General features: G+C 34.9%; 1 pseudogene; it reads left to right on the top strand.

Annotated features, from left to right (window-relative positions):
• Positions 1-5,799: 5,799 nt before the first annotated feature.
• On the top strand, positions 5,800-21,430 carry LOC117021180 (heterogeneous nuclear ribonucleoprotein A1-like; annotated as a pseudogene).
• Positions 21,431-26,922: the final 5,492 nt, after the last annotated feature.

Here is a 26,922-nt window from a genome sequence, read left to right as displayed (position 1 = left end):
CAGGGTGTGTTGGGATAGTGCTGCAGGAGCATAGCCTGAAGTACGTGATGTCCGTGTCAGTAAGATCATGAGAATGCAGTTACTGGGTCCAGATCAGGCCTGCGAGGCACTGAAGGACAACATGCTCTGGGAGTATAAGCACCTGGAGCACAGCACCACTGAGTGCCTGCATATCCTGGCACTGCTAATTGCCATTGCAAAATTAAAGCAAAAGTAAAACATAGTACATACCCAAGAGTCTCTTTTTCCTTCAATGTCCCTCTGGTGTCTTGTACTGGCAAATTTTAGCATCACCCTCTTTGTAATGGAAAAAATGTTTAGAGTTCCATCCACTATTGCAGAGTGGGTAGTGAATAATGAATTTGGAGCTGAGAGGCAACAAATGCATAACTTGCATATGACCAGCTACAAGTGAAGGAAAAAGCCTAAGTTGGCTTATGGATAGTTTAACCTGGTCTTCTTATGGAAACAAGGAGGTCTGGGTAGAGGCATGTGGATGGACATACGGGAATAGGCACGAGTATGAAGATTTCTGTATTATATGCTAATGCCCACTAGAAAACATCCCCCACTGGAAAGGCAGAAAATGACTAAGTAGACAAAATGACTTGGTCAGTTGACTTTAGTCAACCATTATTGTTGGCTTCCCTTGATGTGTCATGATGGCATGTAAATGGCATGGTCAAGGTTGCTATGTATAGGCCTAATCACATGAACTTTCATTTATTGGAGCAGATCTAGTTACTTCTGCCTCTGAATGTCAGAACTGTCAGAGGCAGAGACTATTATTGAGCTCCAATATAGCACTATGTAAATATATATGCATATATAAAAATATATGTTATATAATTTATATATAAATATATAATATATAATATAATATAAATATATAATTTATATATAAATTATATATTATATATAAATATAATTTATATATAATATATAATATAAATACATAATTTTTATATATATAAGTTATATATAATTATATAAATATTATATATATATATATAAATTTTTTTTTTATTTAAGAAAGCAGCTGTCACTTGATGGCAAGTCTATCATATCATAACTGCTTCCTAGAAGGGCCAGAGTTCTGTTCTGTTAGGAAGAGATGCCTATTCAGTTATTGGTTTGAATTTCCTACCTGCAGAGCCTTAGGTGGCACTATTATATATGGGATTACTGATAATACAATGGAATCTATAGGCATAGACTCTCACATCACATAGCATCTGACCACAGGACACTTCAGAGTCTAGGAGGTGTGGGAGCGAGCCCGTGAGATCTGCTGATTGTTTCTCATAATGTACCTCTTAGCCTCGTAGAACTCTTGAATAGCTTTCTAAGAGGTAAAATTGAAGCGCCAGCTTGAAGGAGGTATTTTAAAACAATGGGATGATATCTGTGATGGTTCATTTTATAAGTCAACTTGGCTGCTCTAGATGCCCAGAGAGGTGGTAAAACATTATTTCTAGTTATGTCTGTGAGTGTGTTTCTAGAAGGGATTACCATTTGAATTGGTGAACTGAGTAAAGCAGATGGCCCGCCCCATGCTGGGTGGGCATCACCTTGTGTGTTGAGGGTCTGAATAGAACAAAGTGGTGGAGGAAGGGCAGTTCACTCTCTGATTGAACTGAGACATCCATCTTCTCTTGCTTTTGGACATAGGTGCTCCTGATTCTTGGGCTTTCGGACTGAGATCGAGGGCTTACATAATCAACACCAGAGTTTCAGGCCTTCAGACTCAGACTGATTACACCACCAGCTGTCCTGGGTCTCCAGCTTGCAGATGGTACTTGCAGATCATGGTACTTCTTGGCCTTCATAAACACGTGAGCGAATTCCTAAAATAAATCTCCTATCATCTCTCTATCCATCCATTCATCTGTCCATCTATCTACCATTTATTTCCTTATTGGTTCTGCTTCTCTGGAGAACCCTGACTAATACAACATCCTAAGGATACAGTATATTTATTAATCCAGATAGCCCTGAAGTGTCACTAATAGGAAGGACACATAGGTCCGGGAATGTAGGGAGGGAAGTAGAAGTGGTCACGCTCACTTTGGTACCACCACTACGGGGCCTGGCTTCACATAGCATTTCCTCAATAACATTCTAGTTTTCCACTACATTCACTACCAACTACGTATGTGGAAACCAGGGCAAAAACACACTGTTACGCCTATAAATCTGAACCTGTCTTTGCATTAGCATCCTTTTCCTCCTTGTTTCAAATATGTGTATGCCTTGTGTGTCCTTAATAATGCTCTCGTGTATCATCTGTTGAAAGTTGTTGGGAAATTGCTAGAGCTTATGTCATGGCAGTGTTCTACACTGTACTCTCGTACTGTTTGTCTCAAACTGTGTTTTTTGCCCTTGCATGTAATAGTTTAATAACCTGTAGAGCTGATTTGTTAGCTAGTTCAACAAATATTTATTCAGACAGCCTATTGTTATGGAGTACTTATTATATGTTAGACATTGTTCTAGGCACAGTGGAAAAAAACCCAGAAATTAAAAGAAAATAAATATATCTCTGTCTTCTGTAAAATTTGGAGAATATTACTAACTTTACTATATTCTGTGTCCCATAATAGACAATGCCTCTTAACATTTAGACTGTTATTGTCATCCTCTAAATCTTAAGTCTTTCGGCAGAATATTTCTCCCTTCTTTATTTCTCCCTTCCTATTACTTTTCAAAAAAAAAGTAATAGATTATTATTTTAATGTTTTAATCCTGCCTCTTTTGAGTGTGATTTAATTTTCTCTTTACTTTCATATTTTATTTTCTAATCATTCCTTCTTATCCAGCTTCACTCTTGCTGTTTCTTCCTTTTTAACTGGACCTTTCTTTGGCCCTGCTAAAAAGTAGGTTACCTCTTCTAATATCTGAATCATTTCACCTCATTTTTCTTCCTAATTTTCTGCATAATGGGTTCTGTCTCTGCTATTCTGCCAGCTTCTGGCAATGTCTATTTGGCTAACAGAATAATGTACCATTCAGATCCCCCTTCAAGAAAAGATTTGCTGCCCAAGGGAGGAGTGTGGCTAGCTGACAGCCTCAAATTCTTAGCTCCTTTACAGTCTGTCTCAGCTTTTCAGCCAATCATACAACCTTTTGGGGGTGAATCAGTTCAATTACTGAAGAAGCCAGTGGTACAAAGGCCTAAACTTTGTCTCCTTTAATGACCAATCTTTGCTCTGGAGCTCCCTTGCTCTGAAGCAACCTGTCTGAGTTGGTGGAAACTGTCAGGTCTGTATTACTGTCCTAGGCTCCATTTACCCAATTGTGCTTCTTCCTTTTTTTTCACAGATGTTATACCTACCCCTCACCCCCAATTGTTTTGCTTTCCAACTCTCTCACCAGCTGATTTCTGGAAAACACAATGAGGACTTTCATTATTGACTCATTACCACCAATACAATAATCACTTTCTCAATTCTCCAACTCATCTCTCCAACTACCCATCCAATATTTATATTTGCTATTCCACAAGCACCTTCAATTCAGTGTATCTTTAACTGGAATCATCTCGCACTCTATGTTGAAATCTACTTCTAAAATTAATGCCCTTCTCATCTCAGTTGGTTAGTCATCTTAACAATTTCATCAATCTCCATAGCAAATTATTCAACAAATCTATTTTTCTTCCTAAATATTTCTCAGATATCATTCCTGCTTTTATTTTTTCCCCACTCTCTATTCCTGCAGATGTAGACTATTTTGGCTTAAATTATAGAAAATTCACCTTAATGAAGTTATTGCTTGCAGTCTTCATCATTTCAATCCCACCACCCCTAAACTATTACAAATTATCATTCTAACACAAAAATCTATCATTCATTTGCACTTAAATTCTTTGGATAACTTAAAATTATTTAAAAATGAAGTCCGAAAATGCAGTAACATCCATACAAGTCATTCACTCATCCAAATATAGCTTGGATCAAATATAACATCTACTCTTTAGCTTCACTTGATATCTGTAGAGAAAATAAAATTATCTTAGCTTTGTTCCCAGAGGACTTTGAACATCTCTCTGACAAAGATTTTTCATTTCTAGCTGTGGCATCTCTTGCACATGTCCGGTTTTCTGTTAGTTTCTGATGTACTTGGACACAGGGAGAGCGTCACACATATTTTGATAGTAGCCTGGTCGTAGGCTGTAAAAATTAATTGTTGAAATAAATACAAATGATTTGAGTGCCTATAAGTCATGCATATTAAAAACTGAGCAATTATCAATCATTCAAATACAGTAATGAATTTAAGCAATAAATACATATTTCACCTTTTGGTTACTTGACCAAACAACAGAGAGTTTTAGTAGAAACATGAACAACCTTTAAATACTTATCATGTCTTCAGTGAACATATAGTGGACTTCAAAATTTGATCAGGTTTTAGACTATCAGGAAGACATTTCATTTTAAGAGCAGTATAGTTAATCCTGATACATTAAATTCCATCAATATTCATATAATTTTGTAAAAAAGATAATACGAATTTTTATAGTATATAGAAGTATTCAAATAAATAAAATGGTGTACAACAACATGCATCACAACAAAACTAAATAATTAGGCTGTAAATATGTTAGTGAAATAATGTATGCAGAATTGGCTATTTTGAAGTTAAATTTTCTTCTGTTATCATTTGTTACTTGTACAAATATTTTTAGATAAACACTAACATGTTTTAGGAAAAACACACAAAAAAGTTTTTTTTTTTAAAGTCTATCCTTATCCGTTTTTCTATTTTCATTCCTGTTACAAATTGGGAAAACACAATCATTTGATTTTGTGTATAAATATTGAACGTAAGGAATGCAAGTACAAGTATTCCATGGAAGGACAACTTAAGAACTGTCTTGCAAAAATTAAAATTATGCAAGTCACCAAACTGCATATTAAGCCATCAAATGAAAGCTAATTCCAAGTTAATTCCATTGCCTTTCCATGTGTTAAGCCCACATTGTTGGAGGGGAAAACTTGATATTTAACTTTTATTTGGTCTCCTAAGCCACAGATTTCCCTAGGAAGCTGAATTATACACAAGGTATAAATAAATAATGGGAAAATAAAGTTGTTTTTACAGGATCATTTCATGCTTGTGATTATTTTCCTGCCTGATAATTAAATGATAACTTCATACTGGAGGATTAAAACAAATATATACACAAATTTCATATTTAGCTTTTTATTTAATTTCATTAAATCAAAGAACTTTCTAAGAAACAAACTTATCGGCAATTGAAGAATTGATTTACATTTTTTTAAACAATCTCTCTTTATGTGTGTGGATATATGTGTATTTGTTTTGACCTGTGACTTAAGTAGAAATCCAACAATAGATATGATTAAAACAGGCAACTGTCTGTTAGGAAACATATTGTGAATTGCTATTTTCTTTTTCCTTCACTACAGTAATTCAGCCATTGTACCCATAAGCTATGACGTGGACCTTTTAATATAGCCAAGAACTTCACAGCAAATGGCCTACTACTTCCAGAGGAGAAAGCGCTTTACAACACCTATGTGACCCCTGAAGGTCTTTAAGATGTCAAATTTGGGGGAAGTAAAGCGTGTGGGCAAGATACAGACTCCCGAGTGCTCCCTTATACAGCGGGCTGGGGTGGGCGGAACCGAACAGCCACGGCTCCACCCGCGGTAGCACTTTTGCTCCTGCTACCACGCACCTGGCCAAGCACCGGTGCCCATAGCTCGCGAGCCGCTTGCTGCCTTCCTTCCGCCAACTGCCATCACTGTGGGGGCGCCCACCGGTCACGCAATGCTTTCTATCTTGTTGATCCTTTCAGGCCTGGGCTGGCTGACCTCCGCAGGCCATCGTAAGTGGAGGACCTCCACCTCCTTATGGTGGCCTGGCAAAGACCCCCGGGTGTGGCAAGCATCGCCCTCCTTATTTCAGAACCCTGGCAGGGCTGGAGAGAGCCCAGTGTCCTATCAGAGCCTGCCTAGTTTCAGGGTCCTGCTGGGCCCGGTGGTTGGACGGCTCAGAACAGGTCTGGGACAACTGGCAGAAGAGGGCGCCCAGTTCTTCTGGGGAGGTGGGGGAAAGAGAGAGCCTAGATGAGGTCCTGAGACCAGCACTTCTTTGCAGGGCTGATGTCAGCCAGTTGCAAGTGTCTGAAAAGTGGTAGGGTAATAATCCCCGCCCCTTGTCCACAGGCCTCTTCCTGGAATCCTATAGCATATGATTTTGTGGGGTGTGTGTGTGTGTGTGTGTGTGTGTGTGTGTGTGTGTGTGTGTGTCTGTGCTGGGCCTTGGAAGTTCAAAGAGTGATGTGATTGGAAAAGACTAGTATGTGAAGAATAAGGATGCTGTCTGCCCTGAGAATGCTCACACATGTTTTCCTTACTGCAGACTCTGAAACATCACTTATGCAAATTACCGTGCCACAGAAGATTGGAACCAACACCAATAATGGCGATGTTTCAGAAACGCATGTAATTAAGAAATCACTTTTTTTTTTTTAAAAAAATGAGTTTATTTTTGCTGTACTACATGACCCAAATTAATTCATGCATATCGCTTTTTGAAATTGTGTGTTCTAATTACTGTGTTAGAGAAACATTTTGTTTGAATGAGAGCAAGTGTTTTGATTTTTTTCATTCTCCAAGTGATATATGAACATTATGAAATTAAAAAGACACACAATGACCTGATAGGAATCCAAAGATTGGAACCTCAGTAGCAGGGTCTGAGAGGAACATTGAATTGCTAACTGGAAGACAATTACACTCTGAGGCAAATTTTATAGATTGATTGGTCTATCTGACCGTTTCCCTTTATGGCACCCAAAAAACTCCAGTGATTTTTTGTTCATAAAAGCTATTGCACCAAAAGCAAATATCCAGAGAGGTTAAAATGTTTAGGAGAGTATAATGTGTACTGGGAAAATGCTAACAAAAAGAAAACATGCGTATCCCTGAAAACAGCAGGAAATAAAACAAAAGCAGTTAGTACACAAACAGAAACTTAACACACGCACAACATTATGAAGGATAAGTATTATTACTTAAAATATTCACTTTACTAGGAACATATAACAATTCTAAATTTATATGAATTCAATAAAATGCCCTCAGCACATATAAAATAAAAACTGATAGCACTAGAGGGAGAAATTTTCAAATCCATTTACATAGTGAGATGTTAAAATATTTTTGTCAAATGTTAGTTGACAAATCATAAAAAATATAAAGACAATTTGAATAACAAAGACAACCTTTTTAGTCAATGGATATATTTTTAAAGAAGTGACTCCGCGGAGTGAATGTACTGTTTTCCCCTATTTGTTAGGACTCACTAAACCTCACAGGGTATCACACATGAGGCTTTTCTTTAATGGCAAAGCATATGGTACAGTAAGAGAAAGAGAATTCAGGCAAATATCAGGATCCAAGAAACATCCACAGTGAGCAACCCGTGAACCTAGTCTCTGCTCCTGGAACAGGCTGAGTCTCTGGCTTGAAATAATAAGACCTATGGGAGGAATTTGGCCTTGGGAGAGCTCCTTACAAAGCTTTTAGTGACTAGCCGAGCTGGCCTTCTCAAAGGAAGTAGGGAAACACTAAGGAAGCTAACCGTGGCCAGGGGGCTTTTCAACCCTAATCAGTACATTATAAATCTCACTGCCCTTATCTTAACTAAGAGTCAGAAACATTCAGGCTTGTAGGCATTCCCAGAAATATAGAGCTTTTCTAATCCAGCTGTAAATCAGCTCTGTCTCCACAGTAAATAGTGTACATTCTTCTCAAGAATAAACAGATCATTGAACAAAATTGACAACAGTAAGTTAAAAAAATTAAAAATCAAACACCAATAGTACAGAACTCATCTGGTAAGAATTTAATTTAAAACTTAACGAAAAGACTGAAAAATGTATTTGGTAATTTAAAAATACACTTGTATATAATTCATGATTGAAGAAGAAATCATAAATTATAATGAATATTAAATAAATAATGGACAAGAATGAAAAAATTACAAACCAAAATTTGAGTCATGCTCTTAAGATTCTATAGGGGCATAATTTATAACTACAAATACATAAATAAGCAAACAAAGTCTGAAAATTAGAAGAAAATTAAAGTCTGAAAATAAAAATTAAAAAATAATTATAACCTTAAAATTTTTAAAGATGTTACTAAAATTAAGAAGAATTAATGAAAAAGAAAATTAAGCTAAAATAGCCTAGATTCACGATCTCAAAAGTTGATTTCTGAAAAAAATATAATACAGATATTTTGGTGAGATAGATTAAGGAAAATGGAAAGGAGAAGGAAAAATATGTAATATTAGAAATGAGAAATATACAAAGGAACAAATAAAACCATTAAAAATGTATGCTTATAAATGTTATTTATACAATGTATTTTTAGCCATAAAAATAATGCTGACCTAAGATGACATAAATCAACATCAATGCTTTTTTCCTATTAAGAAACTGAAACATTGTTTAAATCATATGACTGACCCCTCCAATAACAGGCTATACTGGGTCTTTAAAAAATGTGTATAATTAGGTCAAAATACAAAAATCTGAAATATTTTTTGTACATCTAAACTCCTATAGTCTGACCCAGATCAGAAAATGTCCTTGTGCCTTTTTCAGACATAACCACTAACTTCACTATTTTGTTGTCTTGAAATTCACAAGAAAGGGATCAGTCATTAATATTTTTTTATTTGTGTGTGTGTGTGTGTGTGTGTGTGTGTGTGTGTGTGTGTCTGATTTCTTCGATTCGACATTCTATAATATTTTTGAGATTCATCTATGGAAATTCGTATATGCTTTAGTTCATACATTTCATAGCTTCCTAGTATGCTAAAAATTGAAACATTAACCTGTTAGTGGACATTGTTTTCAATTTGTAATCATTATGAATAAATTTGCTCTAAAGAAACAAGTATTACGTTGATGTATGCTTTCATATGCATATATTTAGGGGTGAGATGCTCATGTATAGAGTACATGCACATTTAAATTTGTAGAAATCTGGTTAACACAAATTTATTTAAACGGTTATAGTATTTTGCATTTCCACTAGCAATATATGAGTTTTAGTTGTTCCATATCCTCACTAACACTTAGCAATCTCAATCTTTTGTTGTTTGCAGTTTTGTTAAATGTATTCCTTTTTCTGTATCTTCTTGGGTTATTTGCCACGATGAATAGTTATGATGAGTGACTTGTACAGTGTTGATGGGCCAATTGGATATGAATTGCAAATATCATTCTTTAGTCTAGGGATTGCCTTTTAACATTCTTAATCATGTCGTTAGGTGAACAACAGTTTTTAATTTTGATGATGTCCAATTAATCAACTATTTTATGGTTATTCTTTTTATCTTCTATTTGATAATTATTCGCTGTTGTCCTATATTTTCTTCCAGAAACTTTATAATTTTAATTTAGATATTTATATCTGTCATCATTACTAAAATTTTTTTATGATATAGTATGGGGTCAAAGGTCGTCTTTTTCCATATGAGTGTCTATTGACTTACCTCCATTTATTGAAAATATCCCTTTACCCATTAATTTAAATAGGTACCTCTGTCAAAAAAAATATTTTTTGTGGATTTATTCTAGACTCAATTCTTTCCAGGTGATATAATTATTTTTACTTAAATGGCACATCATTTTAATTACTAAAGCTTTATTGTAAATCTTGAAATTTAGTATCTTAAAATCTTTCTACTTTTTGCTTTTCTTCAGAATTATATTGTATATTATACATCATTTGCATTTATATATAAACTTGAAAATTATCTTGCCAAATTTTCCAAATAAGCTACTGGATAGCTTTCAAACTGCCAGTCACTTTTGATTGAAATAAAATTTTAACATTAATATGTCTAATTCATAAAATTGGTACATCTTTGCCATTTATTTAGGTCTTATTTAATTTTCTCTGCCATGCTTTGTAGTTTTTATGTAGAGGACTGCATACCTTTTTATGCTTTCTGATGCTTTAGTAAATGGTATTTATAAAGTTTATTTTTCCGATTGTTTCTCTCTCATTTTAGAAAAACAAAATTGATTTTTGTATATTTAACCATGTCAATTTTGGAAATAATAAATCATTGTCATTAACAATTTTCTGCCATTCCCTTCTATGTATTACATTAATTTCTATGTATTACATTACATTTGCAGATAAGGATAGTTTTGTTCTTTTTCCCCAATCTTTATGCTTTTTTTGTACTGAAATCCCACACAATGTTAAGTAGCAGGTAATAGCTCATCTAGTTTAATGATGCTTTTGTGTTTGTTTTGTTTTAACTGTAGGAAGAACCTGTCAATATATTAAGTATCACAAATAAGTATGACATTGTCTGTAGGTTTCATAAATGACCTTTACTAATTTTTTGGAAACTTTAAAAATTTTCAGATAGATCTACCTGTCTGCAGTTATATATAAGTATACATATCTATGTGTGTATGTATATGTACATTTGCTGTCCGTGTAGTGAATCAGCTTTTCATTCCTGGGATAGAAGTCCATTTTGTCATGATATGATTTATGTGTTTTTTATTTAATTTGGGAATATTTTGTTTAGGGCTTTAAAATTATGATCGTGAGAATTGTTTTACTTCCTGGAAATATAGTTGTTCTTATTGCAATATCTGGATTATACTGCCTCATAAAATTAGTTGGGAAGTGTTCTAACTTTCTATGTTTCATAAATTTCTGTAAGATTAATATTTTTTTCTTATTCAAATGTTTAGTCCAGTTCACCATTGAATAAATATCTCTGGACGTGAAGATTTCTTTGTGAGAAGATGTTTAAATTCAAATTTTGATGTAGTTTGGTTTAAACCTATCAATTTTTATTATTTCTATATGCTCTTTGTTTCTGTTACATTTTTCAGTTCCTACCATGTTTCTTTTTTTTCACTATTCAATTTATCTCGTTAATTGGATTTTACTAGTTTTCATTATTGTTTACCATTAGTGAGGAGTAGAAAATGGTGTTTAGAATCCAGTCTCTGTATGCTTGGTATGCTAATTGTTTCTAGGATTTCAATATTTACATATAATTCAGTGGTCCAAGCTAGAAAATATGTGTGTATACACACACAAACATAGATGTAGGGTGTGTGTGCATAGGTGTGTGGATGTGTATAAATGTGAATATGGGTTTATATTAAAACCATAAGTTTATATTGATATATCCAACTCCAATTGAAAACTACAGGTAAAGAAAAAAATGGGGGGGGGGGAAGAACGATAAGATACGCTAAAAACAAACAGCACGAGAGTCAGCTTATAGTATAATGTATGAATTTCATTAAAAGTAATTGGTGTAAACTCTGCAAATACAGTCAGAGATTGTCACATTGGATGAAAAAAATTGAATGCTGTCTACAAGAAATACTTTTTAAGTATGAGACACAAATAGGTTAAAATAAAAAACTGGAAACATATTTCATTAAATATCAAAAGGAATTAAACCTATGTTTCGTTAAATATCAAATCAAAAGGAAGCACAAGTTCATAAATTGATATCAGACAAGTAGACTGCAGAACAAGGATATTATCAGGATAAATAGTGGCATCTCATAATGATAAATAGCTCACTTTATCAAGAAGGCATTATATAATAATTCTAAAAATATTTGCATCTAATGAGTGTGTCAAAAATATGAATCAAATACCTATAGAAGTGAATAAAGTAGACAAATCCACAATTATATTAGCGATTTAAAAACTCTTCTCTCAGTAAATGATAAAAAAATCAAATTGATAATCAACAGGGATCTAGAAGGCTTAAAATACTAACAGTCACCTTGACATTAATTGGCATGTGTAGAACATATAGGAAGTGGGTATTGAATTTTTATCAAATTCCTTTTCTGTAATTATTGATACATCATAATATCTGGAGTTGGGATATTAAATGTGGCTGTCCCTAAAAGTTGTGAGGCAATTCCTAAAGAGAACAGCGAGATGAAGACTATCTATAGGTAGTGCTTTTGACAGCTATGGGATACTTCCTTTAACCTTAAAAGGGGACCTGTACTGTATTATTTAATTTCCAATTTTTTTGTACTAGAAACTGCAAAGTAGAAAAAAGATAATAAAATTCAAGTTTTTTCAAAAGTTACACAGCATTTCTAAATGTAATAATTTTTAAATTAAAATTTGTTTATGATACTTAATAAATGCTAATGACTAAAATGCTCCTACTTTTTAAATAGTTTTAAATTCCTTGATTTTCTCACATTTTGAGATTGAAGAAATATAAAAATATACCTATATATGTATATATAATTTTGAGACATGCATGATACAATCTGTATTTATATGAAAGAGTACATTTTAAAAAATTATGACTTTTGACTTTCAAGAATTTGAAATTTCTAATAATTACTTTCTCTCTGAATATTTTGCTGTAGGTCACTTATGCCATTGAAATTGATGGGAAAACATACACTCTCCATCTTGAAAAACAGTAAGTGTCGAAGACTGTCCGTTTGTGCGGAAAAGCAACTGGAGCAGCTTGGGTGCACCCACAAGTTGGGTAGGGCAGGGTCTCAGAGAATCAACAGGGCAGGGCAACCAGGTTGCTAGAGACTCAGACTTGGCACCCATCTGCACCTACATGCTGGGAGTGGGGAGGGTAACAGTGGCTTCTTCCAGCACTTCTGTCTGGGAGAAAACTGTCCCTCCAGCTCTCACCCTGAAGCCAGTGAATTCAGTTCCTCCCCGTTTTCAAGTTGGTGTCCCAGTGCTGGAACTCAGAGCAAGTGACTCGATCAGTGGGTAAGTCTGTGCACAGACCCATTAAGAGGAATGCCTGGAACTCCAGTTCACTCGGACATAATCCCCTCCACCACAGTCAGCTCAGCCATAATACTGGTTTTCACAGCCAGAAGTTATGGGACTTCTCTTCCCAGCACTGGAGCCCTGAGCTGGAGAGCCTGGGGTGGAGTGGGGACCACATGCTCTGCAGGGGGGACCTGCACGTCAGAAATATCCCCCTCAATTTTTAACTGCCACACATGGATGTGGGACCAGACTGTTTCATGTCTGCTCCTCCTACCATTCTTGACATAGCTTCTTCTGTATTCTAAATTAGGGGCCTTTCTTTAGCTAGACTTCAGATGGTTTTCAATGATGGTTGTTTTGTAAATTAGTTGTTGTTTTAATGTGGTCATGAGAGGAGGTGAGCACAGCGTTGACCTACTTTCCCGTCCTGAATGGAAGTCTCTGTTTTTAGTTTCTTAAATGTTTACAATCACTACTCTAAATTATTACTAAACAAGAGCATGAATATTACATTTATTTAACATGTTATACTATACCTTCTTCCTGTTTCATGTCAGACTAGATTTTTAGTCCATCTTGAGATTTAAAATCTAATATTTGTGCCAAATTCTATTAATAATTTATTGATATATATATATATAAATATATATATATATATAATGGTATGTTAGATTAAAATTACTCTGTATAACTCCTTAAAATATAACAATTATAAAAATTAAGGGAATAGTTTTATTTGTCCATTTTTAATTTTGTCTCCAAGTTATTTTACGTTTGTATGATTTTAAGCATTTTACTTGATATTCCACAAAATTGTTTTTTCTCAGTTTGCTATAGTATGTATTTTTAATCTCTTAAATTTTCTCTTTTCTACTTTCACTCTCTGAGGAAACCAATATCAATAAATCTTGTATGTATCTTTCCCTAATTTTCTATCTAAAATTCATCTTTCCCTTAAATAAAACATATAGAGACCTACCAAAAATTTTGTTTTTACAAAAATGGGAATTAGGTTTTGCAACTGGCAAATCTTATTAAATGGTATTTATTTTCTTGCTCTATGTATGTATTGTAACTCATTCTTTAACAGGTAACATTCCATTGTAATGTAACATTCATAGGTAATGAGGTTATTTCCAGGAATTGTCACTATATAGTCCTGCAATAAACAGCTTTCTATCTATATTCTTGTATAGTGTAGGTTTTTGTTTGTTTGTTTGTTTTTTGTTTTGTAGCCTTGATATTAAGAAATAGGTTTCTGGTATTTCTGTCTGTGTACACCACAGAGTAAGCATCATTAAAGTGTTTCCTCCTGTGTAATGTCTAACTCAGTCTCCTAAAGAGCTTGAACAGCTGTGGAATCTCTCCATTGGAGGTTTAAACATTGAAACAACTGATGAGAGTCTGAGGCAAGAATTTGAGTAATGGGGAGCACTCACAGACTGTGTGGTGATAAGAGATCCAAGCACCAAGAGTTCCAGAGTTTTTGGGTTTGTCACGTATGCCACTATGGAGGAAGTGGATGCAGCCATGAATGCAAGGCCACACAAACTGGATGGAAGAGTCGTGGAACCAGAGGGCTGTCTCAAAGGAAGATTCTCAAAGACCTGGTACCCACTTAACAGTGAAAAAGATTTTTGTTTGTGGAATTACAGAACAAACTGAAGAACATCACCTAAGAGATTATTTTGAACAGTGTTGAAAAATTGAAGTGATTGAAATCATGACTGACAGAGGTGGGGCAAGAAGAGAGGCTCTGCTTTTGTAACTTTTGCTGACCATGACTCTGTAGACAAGATTATCATTCAGGAGATGACATCATAAAAATGGCGGCATGAAATATCCTCTGGAATTTACAACAAACTGAACAACTATAAGTCAACAAAGGACTCCCAGCGCAGCAACAGGCAAAACTAAGAGGCACTCTATTGAAAGGTGGGCAAATTGCGCAAGTGGGGGAGAAGAGAAGGGAGAAGTGAGACGGGGACGCATGGGTGCAGGACACAGACCTAGCTCAGTGCTCTGAACTTGCTGCATCCTGGAACTACCGCAGCTGCAGGAGAAGTCCACAGCTTATGGCCCACAGGGCTGAGGGGACAGCATACAACACGGCTGAACCCAACACTCATGGCAGAGACCTTGGAGAAAAGACTGAGGGAAGAAGGCTGAAAACGGTGGTTTAATCCTTCACTGCAGAGCAGAGAATGGAAGCCTTAGGCACTCAGCTTAGCCGACCTCTCCCTACCCTCCCAAGGCTCGCCCTGCCACCACCTGCCTAGTGCTAGAAATGGAACAGTAGCAGTGTCAAATCAAAAGAACGGAATATTTGCAGTTCTGAGAACTGTAGTCCACAGATATGGACTCGCAGCCCAACTAGTTCCAACAAAGGGGAGGGAGCCGAGGAAGTAGGACTGGCTATGATGGTGGTCGTCCCGATTGCTCTGAGCCACCTCTCACAATCCATCCCATCCCTGTCCCCACCTGTCTGGGCGGATCCCTGCAGGAGGAAACAGAGCTGCGGAAACACACTGGCTCTGAATCTGGTACAGAAAGAGCTTTGGAACTTCAGAAGCTCTCCACATCCCCCCATCGAAGCGGTGCCCTATGACCGAGGTGAACTGTTCACAGAGGAGGAACCCACCTTCCAGGAGTCCCCCCATTGTGTGAGATGCTAGAATAGTGCAGAGAAAATATAACACTACAGTGTGAAAGAAAATAAAAGGCTACAGTCATAGAGAAAATAAAACATTTTACCAACACCTAATGGAAAACAAAAGAAGGACCTCTTCCTATCAACCTGTTGCAGAACCCACTCCTATAGATGTTTAGGAAGAGAAATAATAAATCATTAATAACCAAGAATAACCAGCTCAGAAAGAAAATGGAAAGTCTCCAGAAAATGAACTTAAAGACATGGAAATATGTGACTTAAATGACAGAGAATTCAAGATTGCAGTTCTTAAAAAACTCAACGTGATACAAGAAAACACAGACAGGCAGTTTAATGTACTCAGAAACACAATCAAAGAACACAATTAACATTTTACCAAAGAGACTGAAATTTTAAAAAAGAACCAAATAGAATTTTTGTGGAGATTAAGAACTCAATAAAAGAAATGAAGAATGAAATAGCCAGGTTAGGTAGGTGAGTTGACCAGATGGAGGAAAGAATAAGGGACATCGAAGAAAGAAGTTTGGAAATGACATGGATGGAAGAAGAAAGAGACTTGAGACTTAAAAGAAATGCAAGAACTCTACAAGAACTTTCTGACTCCACCAGAAAGAGCAATATAAGAATAATGGGCAAACCAGAAGGAGAAGAAAGAGAGGAGGAAACAGAGAGTATATTCAAACAAATAGTCGACGAGAACTTCCCAAACTTGTGGAAACAACTGGAATCCAAGAAGCAAATCAAACACCTAATTACCTCCACCCCAACAGGCCTTCTCCAAGGCACATTGTATTGAAGCTGTCAAAAATTAACGACAAAGAAAGAACACTCAAGGCAGTCAGGGAAAAGAAGACAGTAACCTACAAAGGAAAGCCCATTAGATTATCATCACATTTTTCAGCAGAAACTCTACAAGCCAGGAGGGAGTGGAATCAAATATTCAAACTATTGAAAGAGGGAAATTATGAGCAAAGAATAATATATCCAGCAAAGATATCCTTTAGATATGAAGGAGGAATAAAGACTTTTCCAGACATACAAAAGCTGAGGGAATTTTTTAACACACGACCTGCACTACAAGAAATGCTGAAGGAATCTGTTCGACCAGCATAAAGAGGGATAATTTGTGACAACCAAAACATAAAAGGGGGGAAGTTAAAGGCCTGAACCAGAATATGGGAATGGAGAAAGTAGGCATTCTGAAGAAAATGGAATACTTTAAATATGAAACTTTTTTACTAAACGTAATTGCAAGCACTCAAAATAAATCCAGAACTGAAATATATTATGTAATAAAAGAAGAAAGAGAGGGAAAAATCATAGAATACCACCACACTGAAATAATGGAAAACAACAAAAAGGCAAAGTAAAAATGGAGACAATCCTACCAGAACACCAAAGATAGAATGGTAGGAAATCCTCACATATCGCTTCTCGGCCTTTTGACTAAGATCAAGTGTAGGAAATCCTCACATATCAATAATCACCCTAAATGTAAATGGACTGAACTCATCAAAAAAAGGCACAGAGTAGCTGATTGGATCAAAAAACTAAACCCAACCTCCAAGAGACATATGCCTCCAAGAGACATATCTCAGCTACAAGGACAAAGATAGACTCAAAGTGAAAGGGTGGAAATTGGCACTCCAAGCAAATGGTATCCAAAGATAATCAGGTGTAGCCATGCTGATATCAGATGAAGCAGACTTCAGGATAAAAAAGGTAACAAGAGACAAAGATGGACATTTTATAATGATAAAGGGGACTCTACAACAAAAAGACATAACAGTCATCAATATTATTGCCCCCAATCAGGGAACACTGAAATATACCAAGCAACTACTAACAGAACTAAAGGGAGAAATTAACCAAAACACGATGTACCTAAAGTACATCATTGACAGCTATGGATAGATCATCCAAACAGAAAGTAAATAAAGAAATAGCAGGCCTAAATGACACATTAGATGAAATGGACATAATTGACATTTATAGAGCACTTCATCCTAGAACATCAGACTATACATTTTTTTCTAGCGTACATGAATCATTCTCAAGAATGGACCATATTTTGGGACATAAAACTAGCCTCAGCAAATTTAAGAAGATTGAAATCATACGAAGCATATTCTCTGATCACAAGGCTTTGAAATTGGATATCAAATGCAAAAAGAAAAAATAAATATGTGGAGATTAAACAACATACTTTTAAAGAATGACTGGGTCAAAGAAGAAATAAAAGCAGAGATCAAATGATACATAGAAACAAATAAGAATGAAAATATGGCCTACCAAAATTTTTGGGATGCAGCAAAAGCAGTTTTAAGAGGGAAATTTATATCCTTACAGGCCTATCTCAAGAAAGAAGAAAAATCCCAGATAAATAACCTCACACTACACCTTAAAGAACTAGAAAAAGAAGAACAAATGAAACCAAAGATCAACAGAAGAAAGGGGATAATAAAAATCAGGGCAGAACTAAATGAAATAGAGAACAAAGAGGCAATAGAAAAAATTAATATGACAAAGAGTTGGTTCTTTGAAAAGATTAATAAAATTGATAAACCCTTGGCTAGACTCACTAATATAAAAAGAGAAAAGACTATAATAAACAAAATCAGAAATGAAAGAGGGGAAGTTGTCATGGATACCCAGAAATAGAAAGGATCTTCCAAGAATAATATGAAGGACTATATGGCACCAAATTCAATAACCTAGAAGAAATGGACAAGTTCTTAGAAACATATAGCCTTCCTAACTGAATCATGAAGAACTGGAAAATGTAAATGGACTGATTACCAGTAAGGAAATTGAATCAGTCATCCAAAACCTTCCGAAAAGCAAAAGTCCGGGACCAGATGGCTTCACTAGTGAATTCTACCAAACCTTCAAAGAGGATCTAATAGCTGCCCTGCTCAAACTCTTCCAAAAAAGTGAAGAAGAGACAGTACTCCCTAACTCATTTTATGAGGCCAACATTATCCTGATACCAAAACCTGGTAAGGACAACACAAAAAAAGAAAACTACAGACTAATATCTCTGATGAATACAGATGCAAAAATCCTAAACAAAATTCTAATAAATTGAATACAACAATGCATTAAAAAGATTATTCATCACGACCAAGTGGGGTTCATCCCAGGGGCACAAGGATGGTTCAACATCCGCAAATCCATCAATGTGATACATCACATAAACAAAATAAAGGACAAAAATTATATGATTATATAAACGGATGCAGAAAAAGTGTTTGACACGATATAGCATCCATTTATGATTAAAACACTTAATAACAAACCCTCAGCTAATATCATAATTAACGGTGAAAAGCTGAAGACCTTTGCTGTACGTTCAGGAACACAATAGGGCTGTCCCCGATTACCTCTGCTTTTCAACACGACAGGGCTGTCCCCTATTTCCCCACCAGAGCAATCAGGCAAGAAAGAGAAATAAATAAAAGGCATCCAAATTGGGAATGAAGTTAAATTGTCACTCTTTGCAGATGACATGATGCTATATATAGAAAACCCTAAAGACTTCACCAAAAAGCAATTAGAAACAATAAATGAATACAGTAAAGTTGCTGGCTACAAAATCAACATACAAAAGTCCATTACAGGCCTGTAATCTCAGAAAAATGAAATCTCAGAAAAAGAAATAAAAACAAAATTCCTTTGCAATTGCAACAAAAAGAATAAAATACCTAGGAATAAACTTAAACAACAATGTGAAAGACCTATACGCTGAAAACTATAAGAAATTTTGAAAATAAATTGAAGAAGACACAAAGAAATGGAAAGACATTCTGTGCTCATGGATTGGAAGAATCAACATAGTTAAAATGGCCATATTACCCAAGGCAATATACAGATTTAATGCAATCCCCATCAAAATCCCAATGGCATTTTTAAAAAAAATAAAACAAAAAATCATCAGATTTGTTTGGAACAACAAACGACCTTGAATAGCCAAAGCAATCCTAAGAAAAAAGAACAATACTGGAGGTATCATACTCCCTGACTTTAGCTTGTACTACAGAGCTACAATAATCAAAACAGCATGGTATTGGCAGAAAAACAGACACATAGACCAATGGAATAGAATCGAGCACCCAGAAATAAACCCACATAAATATGGACAGATCATTTTTGACAAAGAAGCCAAAAACATACCACGGAGAAAAGATAACCTCTTCAATAAATGGTGCTGGGAGAATTGGAAAGCCATGTGCAAAAGAATGAAACTGGACTCCTATCTGTCACCATGTACCAAAATTAATTCAAAATGCATCAAAGACCTTAGCATAATTCCTGAAATAATAAACTGCCAGAAGAAAAAATAGGTACTAAACGTATGGATCTTGCGTTCAAAGAGCATTTTATGAATTTGACTCCAAAGGCAAGGGAAGTAAAAGCTAAAATAAATGAATGGGACTATATCAAACTTAAAAGCTTCTGCACAGCAAAAGAAGCCATCAACAAAATAAAGAGGCAACCAACTGAATGGAAGAATATTTTTGCAAATAGCGCCTCCAATAAGGGGCTAATATTCAAAATATACAAGGAATTCATCCAACTCAACAACAAAAAAACAAACAACCCAATTGAAAAATGGGCAGAGGACTTGAAGAGACATTTCTCCAAAGGGGACATACAAATGGCAAATAGACATATGAAAAAATGTTCAACATTACTAATCGTCAGAGAAATGCAAATAAAAACCACAATGAGATATCACCTCACCCCAGTTAGAATGACTATCATCAACAAGACAAATAGTAACAAGTGTTGGAGAGGCTATGGAGAAAAAGGAACTCTCATACACTGTTGGTGGAATGCAGACTGGTGCAGCTGCTATGGAAGAATGTGTGGAGGTTCCTCAAAAAGTTAAGAATAGAATTACCATATGACCCAGCAATCCCTGTCCTGGGTATCTACCCAAAAAATCTGAAAACATTTATCCATTAAGACATGTGTGCTCCAATTTTCACTGCAGCTTTATTTACGGTGGCCAAGACATGAAAACAAAATGTTCTTCAATAGATGAATGGATAAAGAAGTTATGGTATATATACACAATGGAATACTATTTGGCAGTAAGGAAAGGTGAAATAGGACCATTTGTGACAACATGGATGGATCTTTGAATTATAATGCTAAGCGAAATAAGTCAGACAGAAAAAGTACAGAACCATATGATTTCATTGATATGTGGTATATAAACTGAAAACAACAAAAGAACAAGACAAACAAAGGAACAAAATGCATAGACATAGACAATAGTTTAGGGGTTACCAAAGGGTAAGGGGTGAGGGAGGTTGTAGAAGAGTTTAAACGGGGTCAAATATATGGTGATGGAAGGAGAACTGACTCTGGGTGGTGAACACACAATGTGAGATATAGATAATGTATTACAGAATTGTACACCTGAAATCTATGTAACTTTACTAACAACTGTCACCCCAGTAAACTTTAATTAAAAAAAATTATCATTCAGAAATACCACACTGTGAATGGCCACAATTGTGAAGTAAGGAAAGCCCTATCTAAGCAAGAGATGTCCAGTGCTTTACCAAGTTGAAGTGGTTTTGGAAACTTCTGTGGGGGTCGAGGAGGTGGTTTTGGGTATAATGACAGCTTTGGTCATGGAGGAAACTTCAGTGGTCGAGGTGGCTTTGGTGGCAGTTGTGGTAGAGGATATGGTGGCAGTGGGGAGGGCTATAATGGAATTTGTCAGGATGGAAGCAGTTTTGAGGTGGCGGAAGCTACAATGATTTTGGCAATTGCAACAATCAATCTTCAAATTTTGGACCCATGAAAGGAGGAAACTGGAGACAGAAGCTCTAGCCACTGTGGTGGTGGGAGCCAATACTTTGCCAAACAAAGCCAACGTGGCTGTAAAGGCTCCAGCAGCTGCAGTACCTATGGCAGTGACAGTAAATTTTAATTACTGCCAGGAAACAAAACTTGTCAGGGGAGGAGAACTGGGGAAGTGACAGGAAAGCTATAGGTTATAACAGATTTGTGAACTCAGTCAAGCACAGCGGTGGCAGGGCTTGTCTGATACAGAGAAGACATGTTTTAGACAATACTCATGTGTATGGGCAATAAACTTGAGGACTGTATTTGTGACTGCTTGTGTAATAGTTATTTTAGTTTCTGTTCTGTGAAAAGTGTAAAGCATTTTAACAGTGTTTTAATGTAAATTTTTTTGTACCCATATTGTTGATTGCTAAATGCAATAGTCTGATCATGATGATGAATAAATGTGTCTTTTTTAAAAAATGTGCTGTGTAAAGTTAGTTTACTCTGAAACCAGCTTGGTAGATTACCCCAAAAGTGTGAAGTTATAATTCCTTCAGATTGATGCCAGTTTCCATTTGAAATTTACTTACAACCTGCTAGGGCGCAGTAGCCATCATCTTCAGAAATTTTGGTGTAGTTGAATTGACAGTTGTTGTGTCCTGGAGCCCACTGTTAATAGTGTGACCCAAGCAGAGTTATGGAGTTTATTTGGTTATTAATGATTGTTGGCACATCTTATGCAATAAATCTAAATTGAATTATGATACCAGGTAAAATTATAGATTGTGAATCAAAAAATTGTGTATCATTAAAATAGGTTTCTAGATCAAGAAGTATGGATAATAATAATAGTGAGAATAATAATAACAAAAGAAACAAAACTAACTTATATTTATTGAACACGTACCATTTGCTGGGCATATATCTAAGCAATCTACGTGTAGTAACTGATTTAATTTTCACAACCACCTCTAAGGTTGTTCTTTATTACTCACATTTTATACTATGTAAAGATTTTGAGAGATATTGCCAGTGTCATTCTGAAAAGATGGTAGCAATTTAGATTTCCAAAAACATTCATGATGTACTGGAATATTCTATGTCATTCTACCATCAGTTTGTATTTCCCTAAATAATTTCTCTAAACATTTATCAGCTATTTGCATTTTCCTGTATGAGGCTTGCTTATTCATATAGTTTTCCCGTTATTTGTTACTCATATTATTTTAATATACTTTACTTTTTAGAGCAGTTTTAGGTTCATAGCAAAACTGACTGGAATGTGCAGAGATTTCCCATGTGCTGCCCATCCCACAAAAGCATAGCCTCCCCCATTAGCAACATCCCTCATCAGAATGACATATTTGTTATAAGTGATGCTCCTACATTGACACATCATTATCACCAAAGTCCACAGTTTATATTAGTTTAGTATTTTTTATACTGGCATTTTTTTCTTTTGAATGATAAAAAGTAAAATGGAAAATTCTGAAACTAATGTAAGCAATTAGTGACACACATGTAATAATTTTACCTACATATTTCAAAAGAAGTGTACATGGCCAGTAATAGTGAAATCTATTATTTCCATGCCCAGACCTATGCTTTTCTCTCACTCCTCAGTGCTAATCATATTGACACATTTTTCTGTCATGCTTTTATCTTCATTCATCCATATGCCTAGAGATCAATAAGAATCATAATGTTTTGAGTATTACTATATAGATGTAAATGATACTGTATATTGCATCATGCAACTTATTTATCATAATATGGTGGACCACAAAAGTGGCCTGGATTCTTTACTTTTCCCTGTATCTTCACTCTTGGCCATATAACTTTGTATGTCATTAGAGGTGGGATATATACATTTCCTCCAATTTTCCCACTCCCCAGCCCTTGAATCTGAATTTATCTACATGTATGCAAGGCCAGCTTCATGGGTGTGTGGTGCCATAGGGCCTCATGGTTAGAAGGGCCCTATACTTGGTTTACTGCTCTGCTGTTGCTATCCTGAGATTCTTAATACCAATTAGCAGAGCTACCACAACTACCCACACCTGACCCAAGATATGTGTGAGCAATAGATACTTATTATTTTATTTTAAGTTGTAATTGGCTGTTATGCAACATTTTGCATAATGTTATTTTTTTGAGATTCATTCATATTGCTGTGTGCAATATGTATTTATTTTAAATACATATGCAGCCATTAAATGAATATATCTCATTTATTATTTATCCACCCATATTCATAGCAAGGAAAGCTGTATTGTGAATATCCTTGGCCATGACTTCCTGGGTACCAATGATATTGGTGGGTTATAAATAAGAAAATTCTTGTCTGCTATATGTTGGCATTTTTTACTTCAAAGGGTTTATACCAGTTTTCACTCACACCAATAATTCAAAATTGTTACTCATTTATTTTTGTTAATTAATGGATAAGAAATGCTATTTTTTTAAATTAAAGTTTATTGGGGTGACAATTGTTAGTAAAGTTACATAAGTTTCAGGTGTACACTCCTGTAATACATCATCTATATTATCACATTGTGTGTTCACCACCCAGCGTCAGTTCTCCTTCCATCACCATATATTTGATCCCTTTTGCCCTCATCTACCCTGATCCCCCTTACCCTTTGGTAACCACTAAACTATTGTCTGTGTCTATGAGTTTTTCTTTCTTCATTTGTTTGTCTTGCTCTTTTGTTGTTGTCAGTTTTATATACCACATATCAGTGAAATCATATTTTATTATTTTAATGTACACTTCACTGATTATTAATAACATATAGTATCTTTTCAAATGTTTACTGACCATTCTAATTGAATTGCCTCTCCTAAGTTTTTTGTTTTTTCTTTTGGGTTTTTATTTTTATGCATTTGTTTTGAGTATTTATTTTCAATCTTTGGCTTATCATTCTTCTTTTCTTTCTTTTTTTCCATGATCAATTTGTGGGATTTTTATTTACTATAGATATTAACCCTTTCTTTATTTATTCTATGTATTGTGAATATGCCACTCAGCCTATTGATTGCTTTCTCCCTTTGTGGGATTTTTTGCTTTAAAAATGAAAGTGTCCTATAATCATTATATTCATATTTTTCTTGTATAGGTCCTCAGATTTCTCGTTTGTGTCTCTCACAACTGACTTTATATCATAATATTCTTATAGTATTTAAAAAATTCTATTTACATTTAAGATGTAAATCCAAGGCTTTCAGTTACCTACCCACTGTATTGCATTTTTCAAGTTTTATCACTACTTCCTTTTAATTTTTTTTATTGCAATTTTATGCTGACTCAGGTATTGTTTAGTTAGAGCACTTTCATATTATTTTCTTCAGATAGAGTATGCAGTTGGCATGCTTTCTGAGTCTGTGCACATCTGCAAATGTCCTTTTAAGTTCCATAACTGAGTAGCATCTTGGTAATGTGTAGAATTTGTGAGTCATATTCCTTGGCTATAAATTTTTGTAATTTGATGTAATCTATCTTAAGTAAATTTTCCAATATATTTTGTGTGTTTGCGTGTGTGCACGTGTGGTGTTACATTAATCTTCCCTCATATATCATAAGTCCTTTAATTTTTCATGTTAGCTTAAATCCCTATACATTTTTTATTCTGTGGGAAATCTGTGGTTTCATCCTGGGTCTTTTTGTTCTCCCCTCTATGTCATAGTTTTTTCTATAACTATTTCCAATTTTTTAAAAAAATTATTTGGGTGACATTAGTTAGTAAAATTATATAGGTTTCTCGTATACAGTTCTATAATACAGCATCTGTATGTCTCATTGTGTGTTCACCACCCAGTCAGTTCTCCTTCCATCACCATATATTTGAACATCTTTACTCAAACCGTTATGTTTGTTGTGGATCTTATCAGTATTTGTGCTCTTTATTGGCTAGGTATCTAATCTGTTCCCAGTAACCACATTCTCTTTGACACATTTATTGCATTATTTAATTTTAGCTGTCATGTGTTTTGATTCAGTGTGTTCTTTGTTTCTTGAAATGATATCCTTTGAAAGCCTGTTAAGTTTTCTTGAAATTATGATTATTTTCTCAATTCATGGTATTTCATTAGGAAGTAACATTTAAGTTTTGCCTTACCCCTTTTTAGTGTTCATTTTCCTTACATTGAAACTTGTTTTCTGTGAATGGTCATTTGCATTTTTATTATTTCACTGATCAAGCTAGACTTTTGTTGTTTCATGTAGAAGCAAAAAGTATACTTTTGAAGGCCCAGGGTGAATAAACTTACAAACTAAACTTTTATCCTTTTAATTATGTTTGTAAGACATCTGTTAACTTTTTTTACCTGTAATTTCTTTTGCCTAGGGACTACTTCTGATTCTTGTTTTCACCACCCTCATTTACATGCTTACAGTTATTAAAATGTGGCTCTGCCCTTGAGCTGGAATTCATGTTCTAGATACCTGCATCTAAACCAACACAGGCCATTCAGAGTTTTTCCTTGAATATATGTAGAGTATGAACTGATATATGTCTGTTTTTCTCTGGGAAGCTCTCCAGTTTTGTTATTTAAATGCAGGAAAAGGAAAAGTTATCAGAAATGAGGGACAATGAAGCAGATATCAAAAGAGGTTGTGGTGAAAGAAAGTACCATGTGTATGCTCTAGGCCCTCTTCAATTCTGGCCTTGAAATGCCTCTTGGTGTTTGGAATCTTTGAGAAATCCCATTCTCCTTATAATGAATAATGGTGTTAGATTGTTCCATGATAATCACTATCTTCCCAGTAAGAAGATTAAACTTCCATACCATATTTATTTATATCAGGTTTGTCTATAGAAATCTTTTAGCTTAGCTAATAAAATTTGAACACAGTATCCCACTTCTAAACAAAATCTTTAAGAATTATTGTGTGCTTCCACAAATTTTTCTCCTTCTGCTACAAGAAAGGCACATTCCTGGGAGAAACTATTCCTTTCCCTGGGTTCCAGACCGAAGGTGGTGTAGAGGTGCACCTGCAGTGAACTTGCAAAGAACATTTATTGTTGTTTTAAGGCATTAAGAACTTGGGGTTTTTTCTACCACAGCATAACTTCATGAAAACTCATGATAAAAGCATATATATTTTTTTGTCTTTATCACTCCATCACTATTTGTTAGCAAATATTAACTAACATTTTTGTTGTAGGATTTATTGTTGCTTAAATCTAAAAGAAAACTTTATTGTGGGAATCTGGAAGCCTTGATTTTTACTATAGATAAATCTGTGTCATTAAAGTACCCATACTTATATTTGTTTATACTGGTTATAAGTTTTTCTTTTATACACAATATGCTATCAAAAAGCAAGCTAGATAATGGAGAGATGAGTCCATTTAATATTTGGATATATGAACTTGTATATTTGAAAGTAAATTTTGTTTAATTTCATGATTTTAGAAGTTACTTTTATTAATAATATTATTACAATGAAGTGTCATTATTTTGGTTGAATTAGGTCATTTTTAGACCCTCATTTCCGGGTGTATTCTTACAATAAATCAGGAGCATTGTATCCAGATTCTTCATTTATAAAGGTAAGTTTTGCTTTATGCTGTGTAAGGTTTTTGTTTCATTTTTTTTGTGGTTAAGGTGCCATTGGTAAGAAGAAAAATT

This window comes from Rhinolophus ferrumequinum, chromosome 4, assembly GCF_004115265.2.
Source record: "Rhinolophus ferrumequinum isolate MPI-CBG mRhiFer1 chromosome 4, mRhiFer1_v1.p, whole genome shotgun sequence".
Classification (NCBI taxonomy): Eukaryota; Metazoa; Chordata; class Mammalia; order Chiroptera; family Rhinolophidae; genus Rhinolophus; species Rhinolophus ferrumequinum.
The sequence above is the reverse complement of the archived record's forward strand: the minus strand, read 5'-3'. Positions and strand labels throughout refer to the sequence as shown.